The sequence below is a fragment of the Grammomys surdaster genome, unplaced genomic scaffold (genome assembly GCF_004785775.1).
Source record: "Grammomys surdaster isolate TR1022 unplaced genomic scaffold, NIH_TR_1.0 147, whole genome shotgun sequence".
NCBI classification, from domain to species: domain Eukaryota; kingdom Metazoa; phylum Chordata; class Mammalia; order Rodentia; family Muridae; genus Grammomys; species Grammomys surdaster.
This window is the reverse complement of record NW_021604605.1, coordinates 2,914,199-2,928,210: the sequence shown is the minus strand read 5'-3', so window position 1 is coordinate 2,928,210 and position 14,012 is coordinate 2,914,199. Positions and strand designations below refer to the sequence as shown.

Here is a 14,012-nt window from a genome sequence, read left to right as displayed (position 1 = left end):
ATCCTGAGCCATCCTAGAGGAGCCACTGCAATCAGAGCAGCAGACACCAAGGTGGTTTGCACTTGGGAGACATCATATCCTGAGCCATCCTAGAGGAACCACTGCACCGAGGGCGGAAGGATTTCCAGATCCAAGAGGTGGCCTGAGTCCCAGGAGTTCTTCCACTCAGGAGACTAGAATCATAAGACCACAGAGACATTCTGGAATCCGAGGAGCTCTGCCACAAGCAAGATAACTGGAAATACAGACTCCAGTCTTACACAGTGAGGGCAGGTAATACTAGAGTTAACCAGATGGCGAAAGGCAAGCACAAGAACATAAGCAACAGAAACCAAAGTTTCTTGTCATCATCAGTACCCAGTTCTCCCAATATAGCAAGCCCTGGACACCCCATCACACCAGAAAAGCAGGATTCAAAATTAAAATCACTTCTCATGATGATGATAGAGGATTATAAGAAGGAATTAAGTAACTCCCTTAAAGAAATACAGGAGAGTACAAGTAAACAGGTAGAAGCCCTTAAAGAGGAATCACAGAAATCCCTTAAAGAAATGCAAGAAAACACAAAGAAGGAATTAAACAAAAACATTCAGGATCTGAAAATGGAAATAGAAACAATAAAGAAAGCTCAAAGGGAGACAACCATGGAAATAGAAAACTTAAGAAAGAGATCAGGAGTCATAGACACAAGCATCACCAACCGAATACAAGAGATAGAGGAGAGAATCTCAAATGCAGAAGATACGGTGGAAAATATTGACACAGTTGTCAAAGAAAATGCAAAATGCAAAAAACTCCTAACTCAAAACATCCAGGAAATCCAGGACACAATGAGAAGACCAAACGTAAGGATAATAGGTATAGATGAGAATGAAGATTCCCAACTTAAAGGGACAGTAAATATCTTCAACAAAATTATTGAGGAAAACTTCACTAACCTAAAGAACAAGATGCCCATAAACATACAAGAAGCCTACAGAACACCAAATAGACTAGACCAGAAAAGAAATACCTCCTGTCACACAATAATCAAAACATCAGATGCACAAAACAAAGAAAAAATACTAAAAACAGTAAGGGAAAAAGGTCAAGTAACATATAAAGGAAGACCTATAAGAATGACACCAGATTTCTCACCAGAGACTATAAAAGCCAGAAGAGCCTGGACTGACATCATACAGAACCTAAGAGAACACAATTGCCAGCCCAGATTACTATACCCAGCAAAACTCTCAATCACTATAGATGGTGAAACCAAGATATTCCATGACAAAACCAAATTTGCAAAATATCTTCCCACAAACCCAGCACTTCAAAGGATAATTGATTGAAACCGCCAACAAAAGGAGGGAAACTACAACCTAGAAAAAGCAAGGAAGTAATCTTCCAACAACCCCAAAAGAAGGTAACTATACAAACATAATTCTACCTCTAATAACAGGAAGCCACAATCATTTTTCCTTAATATCTCTTAACATCAATGGTCTCAATTCCACAATAAAAACACACAGACTGGATACACAAACAGGACTCAGAATTTTGCTGCATACAAGAAATGCACCTCAGTGACAAAGACAGACACTACCTGAGAACAAAAGGGTGGAAAACAATTTCCCAAGCCAATGGTCCCAAGAAACAAGCTGGAATAGCCATTCTAATATCAAATAAAATCGACTTTCATCCAAAATTAATCAAAAAAATAAGGAAGGACACTTCATACTCATCAAAGGAAAAATCTACCAAGGTGAACTCTCAATTCTGAACATCTGTGCTCCAAATGTAAGGGAACCCACATACATAAAAGAAACTTTACTAAAGCTCAAAACACACATTACACCTCACACAATAATAGTGGGGGATTTCAACACCCCACTTTCAGCAATGCACAGATCATGGAAACAGAAAATAAACCGAGACACTTTGACATAAACAGAAGTTATGAAACAAATGGACTTAACAGACACCTATAGAACATTTCATCCTAAAACAAAAGAATATAACTTTTTCTCAGCACCTCATGGTACCTTCTCCAAAATAGACCATATATTTGGACACAAAACAGGCCTCAACAGATACAAAAAGATTGAAATAATCCCATGCATCTTAACAGATCACCACGGAATAAGACTGGTCTTTAATAATGACAAAAACAATGGAAAACCCACATGCTCATAGAAACTGAACAACTCTCTACTCAATGATGACTTGGTCAAGGAAGAAATAAAGAAAGAAATTAAAGACTTTTTAGAATTCAATGAAAATGAGGACACATCATACCAAAACTTGTGGGACTCCATGAAGGAAGTGCTAAGAGGAAAACTCATAGCTCTAAGTGCCTCCAAAAAGAAACTGGAGAAAGCACACACTAACAACTTGACTGCACAACTAAAAGCTCTAGAACAAAAAGAAGCAAATACACCCAGGAGGAGTAGAAGGCAGGAAATAATCAAACTCAGGGCTGAAATCAACCAAATAGAAACAGAAAGAACAATACAAAGTACCAACAAACCAGGAGCTGGTTCTTTGAGAAAATCAACAAGATAGATAAACCATTAGCCAGATTAACCAGAGGGTACAGAGACAGTATCCAAATTAATAAAATCAGAACTGAAAGGGAGACATAACAACAGAAACTGAAGAAACTCAAAAAATCATCAGATCTTACTACAAAGGCCTATACTCAACAAAACTGGAAAACCTGGATGAAACGGACAACTTCCTAGACAGATACTAGGTACCAAAGTTAAATCAGGAGCAGATAAACCATCTTAACAGTCCCGTAAACCCTAAGGAAATAACAGTAGTCATTAAAAGTCTCCCCACTAAAAAAAGCCCAGGACCAGATGGTTTTAGTGCTGAATTCTATCAGACCTTCAAGGAAGACTTAATACCAATTCTCTTCAAACTATTCCACAAAATAGAAACAGAAGGAACACTACCCAATTCGTTCTATGAAGCTACAATTACACTCAAACCCAACACCACAAAGACCCGACAAAGAAAGAGAACTTCAGACCACTCTCCCTTATGAACATCTATGCAAAAATACTCAATAAAATTCTAGCAAACCGAATCCAAGAACACATCAAAACAATCGACCATCATGATCAAGTAGGTTTTATCCCAGGAATGCAGGGATGGTTCAATATTCGGAAATCCATCAATGTAATCCACTATATAAACAAACTCAAAGAAAAAAACCACATGATCATCTCACTAGATGCTGAGAAAGCATTTGACAAAATTCAACATCCCTTCATTATAAAAGTCTTGGAAAGATCAGGAATTCAAGGCCCCCACCTAAACATAGTAAAAGCAATTTACAGCAAACCAGTAGCAAACATCAAACTAAATGGAGAGAAACTTGAAGCAATCCCACTAAGATCAGGGACTAGACAAGGCTGATCACTCTCCCCCTACCTATTCAATATAGTACTGGAAGTCCTAGCCAGAGCAATTAGACAACAAAAAGAAGTCAAAGGGGTACAAATAGGAAAGGAAGAAGTCAAAATATCACTATTTGCAGATGATATGACAGTATACTTAAGTGACCCCAAAACTTCCACCAGAGAACACCTAAACCTGATAAACAACTTCAGCAATGCGACTGGTTATAAAATCAACTCAAACAAATCAGTAGCCTTCCTCTACATGAAAGATAAACAGACTGAAAAAGAAATTAGGGAAATGACACCCTTCACAATAGTTGCAAATAATATAAAATACCTTGGTGTGAATCTAACCAAGCAAGTGAAAGACCTGTAGGACAAGAACTTCAAATCCCTGAAAAAAGAGAAGAAGATATCAGAAGATGGAAAGATCTCCCATGCTCATGGATTGGCAGAATTAATATAATAAAAATGGCCATCTTGCCAAAAGCAATCTACAGATTCAATGCAATTCCCATTAAAATCCACACTCAATTCTTCACAGAGTTAGAAAAGGAAATTCTCAAATTCATATGGAATAACAAAAAACCCAGGATAGCGAAAGCTATTCTCAACAATAAAAGAACTTCTGGAGGAATCACCTTCCCTGACCTCAAGCTGTACTACAGAGCAATAGTGATAAAAGCTACCTGGCATTGGTACAGAGACAGGTAGGAAGATCAATGGAATAGAATTGCAAACCCAGAAATGAACCCACACTCCTATGGTCACTTGATCTTTGACAAAGGAGCTAAAATGGTCCAGTGGAAAAAGGACAGCATTTTCAACAAATGGTGCTGGTTCAACTGGAGGACAACATGTAGAAGAATGAAAATTGATCCATTCTTATCTCCTTGTACAAAGCTCAAGTCTAAGTGGATATAGGACCTCCACATAAAACCAGATACACTGAAACTAATAGAAGAGAAGGTGGGGAAAAGCCTCGAATACTTGGGCACAGGGGAAAAGTTCCTGAACAGAACTCCAATGGCATATGCTCTAAGATCAAGAATTGACAAATGGGACTTCATAAAACTGCAAAGTTTCTGTGAGGCAAAGGACACTGTCAACAGGACAAAACGACAACCAACAAATTGGGAAATGATCTTTACCAATCCTACATCTGATAGAGGGCTAATATCCAATATATACAAAGAACTCAAGAAATTAGACTCCAGACAACCAAATAACCCTATTAAAAAATGGGGTATAGAGCTTAACAAAGAATTTTCAACTGAGGAAACTCGAATGGCCGAGAAGCACCTAATGAAATGCTCAGTATCCTTAGTCATCAGGGAAATGCAAATCAAAACAACCCTGAGATTCCATCTCACACCAGTCAGAATGGCTAAGATTAAGAACTCAGGTGATAGTAGATGCTGGCGAGGGTGTGGAGAAAGAGGAACACTCCTCCATTGTTGGTGGGACTGCAAGATGGTGCAACCACTTTGGAAATCAGTGTGGTGGTTCCTCAGAAAATTGGACATAGCATTACCCGAGGATCCAGCTATACCACTCCTAGGCATATACCCAGAAGATGCTCGAACGTATAACAAGGACATATGCTCAACTATGTTCATAGCAGCATTATTTATAATAGCCAGGAGCTGGAAAGAACACAGATGTCCTTCAACTGAGGAATGGATTCAAAAAATGTGGTATATTTACACAATGGAGTACTACTCAGCTATTAAAAACAATGAATTCGAGAGTTTCCTAGGTAAATGGATGGAACTAGAAATTACCATCCTGAGTGAAGTAAGCCAATCACAAAAGAACACACATGGTATTCACTCACTGATTATTGGATATTACCCCAGAACTTTGAAATGCCCAAGATGCAAATCACAGGCCACATGAAACTCATGAAAAAGGAAGACCAAGTGGGGGTGATTCAGTCCTTCTTAGAAGGTGCAACAAAATACTCAAGGGAGCAAATATGGAGACAAAGTGAGAGACAGAAACTGAAAGAGGGGCTGTCTGAAGACCATTCCCCCTGAGTATCCATCCCATGTGCAGTCACCAAAGGTACATGCTGATGTGGAATTCAGGAACTGCATGCTGATAAGAGCCTGATATGAATGTCTCCTCAGAGGTCTTCAAGAGTCTGACATATTCTGAGGCAGATGTTCACAACTAGCCATTGAACTGATAATAGGGATCCCAATGGAGGAGTTAGAATGAAGACCATTGGAGCTGAAAGGGTTTGCGGCACCATGAGGAGAACAACAATACCAACCAACCACAGCTCCCAGGGTCTAAACCACCAGCCTGGGAGCACTTAGGGAGGGATCCAGGACTTCAGCTGAATATGTAAGAGTGGAGGGCCCTGTTGGGAATAGGTGGAAAAAGAGATTCATGACCTCATGTTCATGTTGAACATTTCTTTAGGTGCTTCTTGGATATGAGATATTTGTCAGTTGAAAATTCTTCGTTGAACTCTGTATCCCATTTTTAGTAAGGTTATTTGATTGTCAAGAGTCTAATTTCATGGGTTCCTTATATATTTTGAATACTAGCCCTCTATCAGATGTAGGATTAGTAAACAATTTTTCCCAATTTGTTGGTTGCCATTCTGTCCTATTGACAGTTTCCTTTGCCTTCTGGAAGTTTTGCAATATTATGAGGTCCCATTTGTCAATACTTGATCTTAGAGCATAAGCCATTGTTGTTCTGTTCAAGAACTTTTCCTATCTGCCCAAGTACTTGAGGCTCTTCCCCACCTTCTCTTCTATTGGTTTCAGTGTATCTGGTTTTATGTGAAGGTCTTTGATCCATTTGGACTTGACCTTTTAACAAAGAGATAAGAATGGATCTGTTTACGTTCTTCTACATGCTGACCTCCAGTTGAACCAGCACCATTTGTTGAAAATGCTATCCTTTTTCCACTGTACAGTTTTAGCTCCTTTGTCAAAGATCAAGTGACCATAGAAACAAGGGTTCATTTCTGGGTCTTCAATTCTATTCCACTGATCTTCCTGCCTGTCTGTGTACCAATACCACGCAGTTTTTATCACCATTGTTTGTAGTAGAGCTTGAGATCCGAGATGATGATTCATCCAGATCTTTTATTGTTAAGAATAGTTTTCCGTATCCTGGGTTTTTTTTTATTCCAAATGTACTTTTAAATTGCTCTTACTAACTCTATTGTGAATTGGGTTAGAATTTTGATGGGGATTGCATTGAAACTGTAGATTGCTTTGTGCAGGATGGCCATTTTTACTATATTAATCCTTCCATTCTATGGGCACAGAGATCTTTCCATCTTCTGAGATCTTCAATTTCTTTTTTCAGGGACTTGAAGTACTTGTCATACAGATATGTCACTTGCTTGGTTAGATTCACACCAATATATTTTATATTATTTGTGACTATTGTGAAGGGTGTCATATCCCTAATTTCTCTCTTTTCCTGTTTATCCTTTGAGTTGAGGAAGGCTACTGATTTGTTTAAGTTAATTTTATATACAACCACTTTGCTGAAGTTTTTTTTTTATAAGGTTTAGGAGTTCTCTGGTAGAATTTTTGGGGTCATGTAAGTATACTATCATATTATCTGCAAATAGTGATATTTTGATTTCTTCCTTTCCAATTCGTATCCCTTTGGACTCTTGTCTAATTGCTCTGGCTAGGACTATATTGAATAGGTAGGGTGAGTATGGGCAGCCTTGTCTAGTCCCTGATTTTTGTGGGATTGCTTCAAGTTTCTCTTGATTTTGTTTGATGTTGGCTACTGACTTGTTCTACATTGCTTTTACTATGCTTTGGTGTGGACCTTGAATTCCTGTTCTTTCCAAGACTTTTACCATGAATGTGTGTTGAATTTTGTCATATGCATTCTCAACATCTAGTGAGATGATCATGTGGTTTTTTTTTCCTTTGAGTTTGTTTATGTAGTGGATTATGTTGATGGATTTCCAAATATTGCACCATCCCTGCATTCCTGGGATAAAGCCTACTTGTTCATGATGGATGACTGTATTGATGTGTTTTTGGATTCAGTTTCCCAGAATTTTATTGAGTATTTTTGAATCGATATTCATAAGGGAGATTGGTCTGAAGTTTTCTTTCTTTATTCTGTCTTTGTGTGGTTTAGGTATAAGTATAATTGTAGCTTCATCGAATGAATTGGGTAGTGTTCCTTCTGTTTCTATTTTGTGGAATAGTTTGAAAAGAATTGGTATTAGGTCTTCTTGGAAGGTCTGATATAATTCTCTTCTAAAATCATCTGGTCCTGTGCTTACTTTTTTTTTTTTGGTAGGGAGACTTTTAATGACTGCTGCTATTTCTTAGGGTTTACAGGACTATTTAGATGGTTTATCCGATCCTGATTTAACATTGGTACCTGGTATCTGTCTAGGAAATTGTCCATTTCATCCAGATTTTCCACTTTTGTTGAATATAGGCCTTTGAGTAGGATCTGAAGAGTTTTTTAATTTCCTCAGTTTCTTTTTTTTATTGGATGTTTTATTTACATTTCATATGTTGTCCCTTTATCAGATTCCCCCCCCACCAGGAACCCCCTATCCCCTCACCCCTCCTCCTTCTTCTCTGTGGATGTAACCCCTACCTACTCCCCCACCCCCACCTCCACACCCTCATAATTCCCATCCCTTATAGATATCTGCTAAATCCGTTTGGTTCATAACTTCTCCTAGTTTCACTGTGTCTCTGTTTGGTTTCTGGTTTTATGATCTGTCCATTCATGAGAGTCAGATGTTGGAGTCTCCCACTATTATTGTGTGAGGTGCAATGTGTGCCTTGAGCTTTAGTAAAGTCTCTTTTATAAATGTGGTTGCCCTTGAATTTGGAGCATAGATATTTAGAATTGAGATTTTATCTTGGCTGATTTTTTCTTTGACAGGTATGAAGTGTGCATCCTTATCTTTCTTGATAATGTTTGGTTGAAAGTGGATTTTGTTTGATATTAGAATGGCTACTCCAGCTTGTTTCTTGGGACCATCTCTTGCAAAATTGTTTTCCAGCCTTATACTCTGAGGAAGCATCTATCTTTGTCACTGAAGTGCTTTTCCTGTATGCAGCAAAATGCTGGGTCCTATTTAAGTATCCAATCTGATAGTCTATGTATTGTTATTGAAGAATTGAATCCATTGATGTTAAGAAACATTATGGAAAAGTGATTGTTGCTTCCTGTTATTTTTATTATTAGAGGTGTAATTATACTTGTGTGGCTATCTTCTTTTGGGTTTGTTGGAAGAAGATCAGTTTCTTTTTTTTTCAAGGTTATAATTTCCATCCTTGTGTTGAAGTTTCCCTCTAGGATTCTTTATAGGGCTACATCTGTGGGAAGATATTGTGTAAATTTGATTTTGTCATGGAATAACTTGGTTTCTTTTTCTATGGTAATTGAGAGTTTTGCTGGGTATAGTAGCCTAGGCTGACATTTGTGTTCTCTTAGGTTCTGTATGATATCTCTCCAGGATCTTCTGGTTTTAGTCTCTGGTGAGAAGTCTGGTGTAATTCTGATAGATCTGCCTTTGTAAGTTACTTGACTTTTTCCCTTACTGCTTTTCATATTCTTTCTTTGTTTTGTGCATCTGCTCATAGTTCTTACATAGTATGTACACAAACTAAGGTTGGTTTTCTAACAACCTTGGGCTGCCTCTCTTTGGTTTCATCATGTGGTAAAACAGAAGGTTCTTGTGTAAATTTCTCTGTATATGTATGATTATTTTTCTTATTTTCATTTATAATTTTTTTACAGCTCATATCTTAACAAACCACTTTTCACATTTGGCATAAAAACCACTATGACTACTAAGGATAAAATATGAATTACCAAATGGATAGTAATTATAATCTCTATTGTGTTAATTTCAATTAAGTCATTTATATTTTAATTTTCTGCTTCTATTTTCAAGCCTTGTAAGGTACCACTAGAAAGGGTCCTAATACCCTTGCATTGTATTTCTTATCCTTAACATGGGAAAGATTTTTCCTTTTAATATTACTTAACTCTCTCATTGAGAACTTCCCAGGTATCTTACCAAATCTAATAGCTTTTCAGTTTGTCTGCAGTTGGTATATTTTTTTCTGTGTGTATGGTTGTACCATGGATTCGAGTGACAAATTATTTAAGCAAAATCTCAGTCATTCAATTTTACCAATGACTCAGCATCCAGGTGCTGGGTTGAAAGCATGCTAGCTCAGAGAGGCAGAGAAAACACCCAGATGACCTTCCTTCTCAGACAATGTCTCAGAATGAATACTATTCTCACCTGCCATTTCAAAAAACTTTCTTCAAAATGAACGTCCCTCCCTTCACTTCATGTGCACCTCTCTATCCATCTACCTGACTCCTCCTTAATCTCTGGGTTTTTTTCCTAACAATCCCATGTTCACTTCTTCTCATCTAGTTGCTTGTTCCTCCTGTTGACCTATGGTTGACTTTATTTAATCTATTTTACAATATTCAATCAGAAAGTATTTGGATTAAAGGTGTGTACTAAGGCTGTGTGCTAAGGATGAGCCACATCAGTACTAAAAGCAGGTTTTTCCAGTAAATAATACAATCGCCAGGTTCACAGTATGATCAAATATCTAGTAACATATATTTGAAATATGTACATATATTTGCATATATAAACATATATACATATATATGTATACACATACACGTACGTGTGTGTGTGTGTGTGTGTGTATTTGTAGTCCAACAAGAATAGTATAGTAGTTGGGAGCTAGAGAGAAAGATTAGTGGCTAAGAGTATTGGCTGACCTGGTCCTAGAATTCTTGCAGGAGTTGCTACTGTGTCACATGTATGGTAGGTAGCAGACAGGAGAAAGGCTAGGTCTAGGCTCAATGTTCTGACCTATGAACATCTGGATGATTAGTGAACTAATACTCCCTGAAAAAAGCAAGCCTGAGAGAAGCACCAGTCTGGTGTCTCACAAGCTCTGATGGTTCCTAGGACCAGGAGCAAGCCAGAAACTAGAAGAACCCCACCTGGAACTGAGGGCCTTGGATAGGAGTGAGCCTGAAATAAATGATTCTTGTATGGGTCCACATGAGTGGGCCATATGAGGAGGGAGCCAAAGATAACCATCAGACTGGCATCATGGGGCCTGGACAAAAAGCTAGCCTGAGATAACCACCAGTTAGGTGCTGTACAGATAAGGGAAGTAGGGAGCAGACCATTCCCACGGTGACCTCTGCCAGATATCATAATGCATAATCAGGGCATCACACTTCTGATACCACTCCTATGATTGGCCCAGACACTCAGGGATCCTCTATGCTTCTAAAAGTAGCCAGTAAATGGTAGAGAAATAGAAGAGAAAGAGAAACAAAAGGATATGGGCATGATGAAAAGAGGCACAACTAGAGACTCAAGGATACTGAAGAACAGCGTGATATGAGTAGCTGGTGAGACCACCTAAGACCTTTGTGAGGTGATGGCCTGTACTGCCACTGGGGGCCATGTCTGAGTCCATTGCCCCGAAGCAGTTACCACCAAAGGAGAGTTGGATGTTACTGGTCTGGGCCGTTGACCAGGAACATGTTGATGTCTGAAGGCTGTGCAGAACTGGCCTCACCCCTCACTTGGGTACTTTGGGATAGCTGGACCTAGGGGCATGAAAGCAGATTTGACCCTGCTCCTAGCCATCTGTAGTATTCAGGAGAGTAGGCCTGCACATTGCAGGAATTGCAAGTGAGTCATCTCCAATCATATGCATAAGGGAGACATGCCCCTACCACTCATCTCCCATGTGGTAGCATGGACAAATGAGAGATGTCCTCCTTCCTTTGTGTACCTCACCACTTATAGCACGCAGAAGACCTGGCCCTAGGTTCATAAGAACAGGAGAGCTGGGTTTGTACCTTACCAGCTGTAGCACTCTGTAGAGGTACGCCCTGCACCTAACTTGGTCTGCACAGTAAAACTGACCCTGATGGTGGGGACACATATAATCAGGACTGAGGGTATGAGCATGGGAGAGGTGGCCCTGTCAATTGTATGCCATGTGGTATCCCAGGCAAGGAAGAGATGATCCCCTATTGCTACCAATGGCAGGCAGAAGATCTGGCCATGAAGTCATCAGAGTAGGAGATTTGGACCTTCCCCTCACCTGGGCAGCATATTAGAGGTGGCCGTGCATGTGGGGGTTGCAAATGAGCCAGCCCTGAAAGGCATAACTGTGGGAGACCTGGAACTGCCTGCTGGGTAGTGGCACAAATGAAGGAGAAAAGCACATCTCCCTTCCCTCAAACCTCACCATCTATGAAAGGCAAAAGAGCTAGCCCAGGGGTCATGAGTGTGGGAGAACTGGCCATGACCCTCACAGGTTGCAACACTTGGAAGAGCTGGTCCTGCACCTCACCTGGGCAGTAAGATAGAGCTGGACCTAGTAGCAGGGGCTGCTGGTAAGCCAGCCCAGAGAGTGGAAGACCTGGAGAGCCAGTAGATTGACCAGATCAAATGACATTCAGGCCTAGATCTAGGCCTTTGAATTGGCCCACCCCAACATCTACCCCAGTGAAGAACTGCTGGAGTGTATGAAGAAACCAGGCCTACAGATCCAAAACTACAGGATCTCCCTGATGCACAGCAATAACAGTATGTCCAAGTGATATCCAAGAGAAGTCTCAATGAGGTTCCAGTATTGATAGAATATCAGAAACAAGAGGCCTCATACAAGATCAAGGGATCTCTGCAATGAACATTTGCAAGCAAAGAAGTGTGGACAAAAGGATATACTGTGGGACACACTGTGACACACTACAGCTTCAACAATAGGGTTTTTTTCTCTATTGCTGGGGGTATGTTGAAAGGAAGAGTGATTGAGTTCAATTTACATGCATGATGTAAAATTTACAAAGAATCAATAAAAAGGTTTAAAAGAAAGACCACTGACTGCCATGATCTGTTGATATCACTGAGAAGCATGCTCTTTTCCAAAAAGAAACAGAGGAGTCATGAGTCTGGGACAGAATGGGGTGCTGGGAAGAGTGAAAGGAGGGGAGCCTGAAGTCAGGGTATCTTATATAAGATAATAATGAATGAAATAAATAAATAAGAGCACTTGAACTCAGAGGACTTGAGTTCAGTTACTAACATATACATCTTGGCTCATACCATAAGTAGCTCCAGTTTTTGAGACTCTAATGCCCTGTTCTGGCATCTGTTGGGCACAAGATATGCAAGTGGTGCACAAACATGAATGCAGACAAAACATACATACACATAAAATGAAATTTTAAAGTTTAAAATTATAAAATGAATAGTGGGTGGTTTACAGAAGGCTAGGGATAAGAGAAGCTATTCTCTAGAATGGCAACCTATGATCATCCAGCAATAAGTGTTAATAGTGGCAACTATTTAGTATGGCACTTTCATAGCTTTCTGTCTCAGAACATGTTAACTGCTAACTCTTCTATATAATCAGATTAGTAAATAAGAGATAGGCACTAGTAAAAGTAATTCATAGAGTATATAATAAGAAAAGTGAAGATCAGAAAAATATGGTAGTTGTTCAGGAATTATTAGCAATAATTTGGCAGAGAAAAAACTAAGTATTTTTTAAATGTCTACTTTATTCAATTCATCTTACTGAGTGTCTGTTTTAGGCATTGTATTCTGGCAAGAGCTACAGAGTTTAATATGATAAGATCGTCCTCCCCACCTCCAAGGGTTCATAGTACATTGGACAACACAAACAAATATTATAATAATTATAATCCATTGTGTTAAGTGATAAAACATTCTTATGGAGTGGGTGTTTATCAATGTGCTAGAGGCTGGAAATAAATCTCAGTGGTGGTAGCAAATGTTTGGGAGAGAGAGAGAGAGAGAGAGAGAGAGAGAGAGAGAGAGAGAGAGAGAGAGAAACAGAGAGAGAGAAACAGAGAGAGAGAGAGAAACAGAGAGAGAGGGGAGGGAGAGGGAAAGGGAGAGGGAGAGGGAGAGGGAGAGAGAGAGAGAAAGTGCTATATGGATGATCAAAAAAGGCGAGTTATTGTACCTAGAAACATGAGATACATATGAGAGCTCAGAGGATGCAGCAACTACTATGGAACCATAAAGAATGTGTTGAATATTTTAGAGCTAGAGGGTGAAACACATTTCAAGGAGAGCACATATATTGTGAGAACTAGCATGCAGAAAATTCAGAGACTGCTCAAGGAATGAGAAAATGTTCACTGTAGCTACAACAGAGAGTGTCCCAAAGCTGGATACAACATAGTGAGTGATGCTCCATAGTTCTGGGGAATCATGATGGCAGAACTTCAGAAGAATTTAATGGCTACAGAGCCTCTGTAGGGCTCATAGGACAAGATGCTTACTATGTTTTGGTGCAGCACATTCTTTTCATAGTACATACTTTTTTTCTTCTTACCCAGCACATAAGAACGCCATAATATTTACCACAAAGTTTTATAGAAAGAAGTTATTCATTGGATGTTGTGAAAGTTAACATCATTTTATCTTTATCTCTATGATATTGTAAGTGATAATCATTCCTCCCTCTTCTCCTTACCTATTCCTTACCCTACCTTGTTCCCTCCTCTCTCTCTCTCTCTCTCTCTCTCTCTCTCTCTCTCTCTCTCTCTCTCTCTCTCTCT

The 14,012-nt window shown here is 39.3% G+C and overlaps 1 non-coding gene across 1 annotated transcript; it reads left to right on the top strand.

Moving 5' to 3' along the window:
* The first annotated feature begins 10,165 nt into the window (after window positions 1–10,165).
* LOC114619164 lies at window positions 10,166–10,294 on the top strand. Its single transcript, XR_003711081.1, has one exon. It is a non-coding gene; the product is annotated as a small nucleolar RNA SNORA17 (small nucleolar RNA).
* Window positions 10,295–14,012: the final 3,718 nt, after the last annotated feature.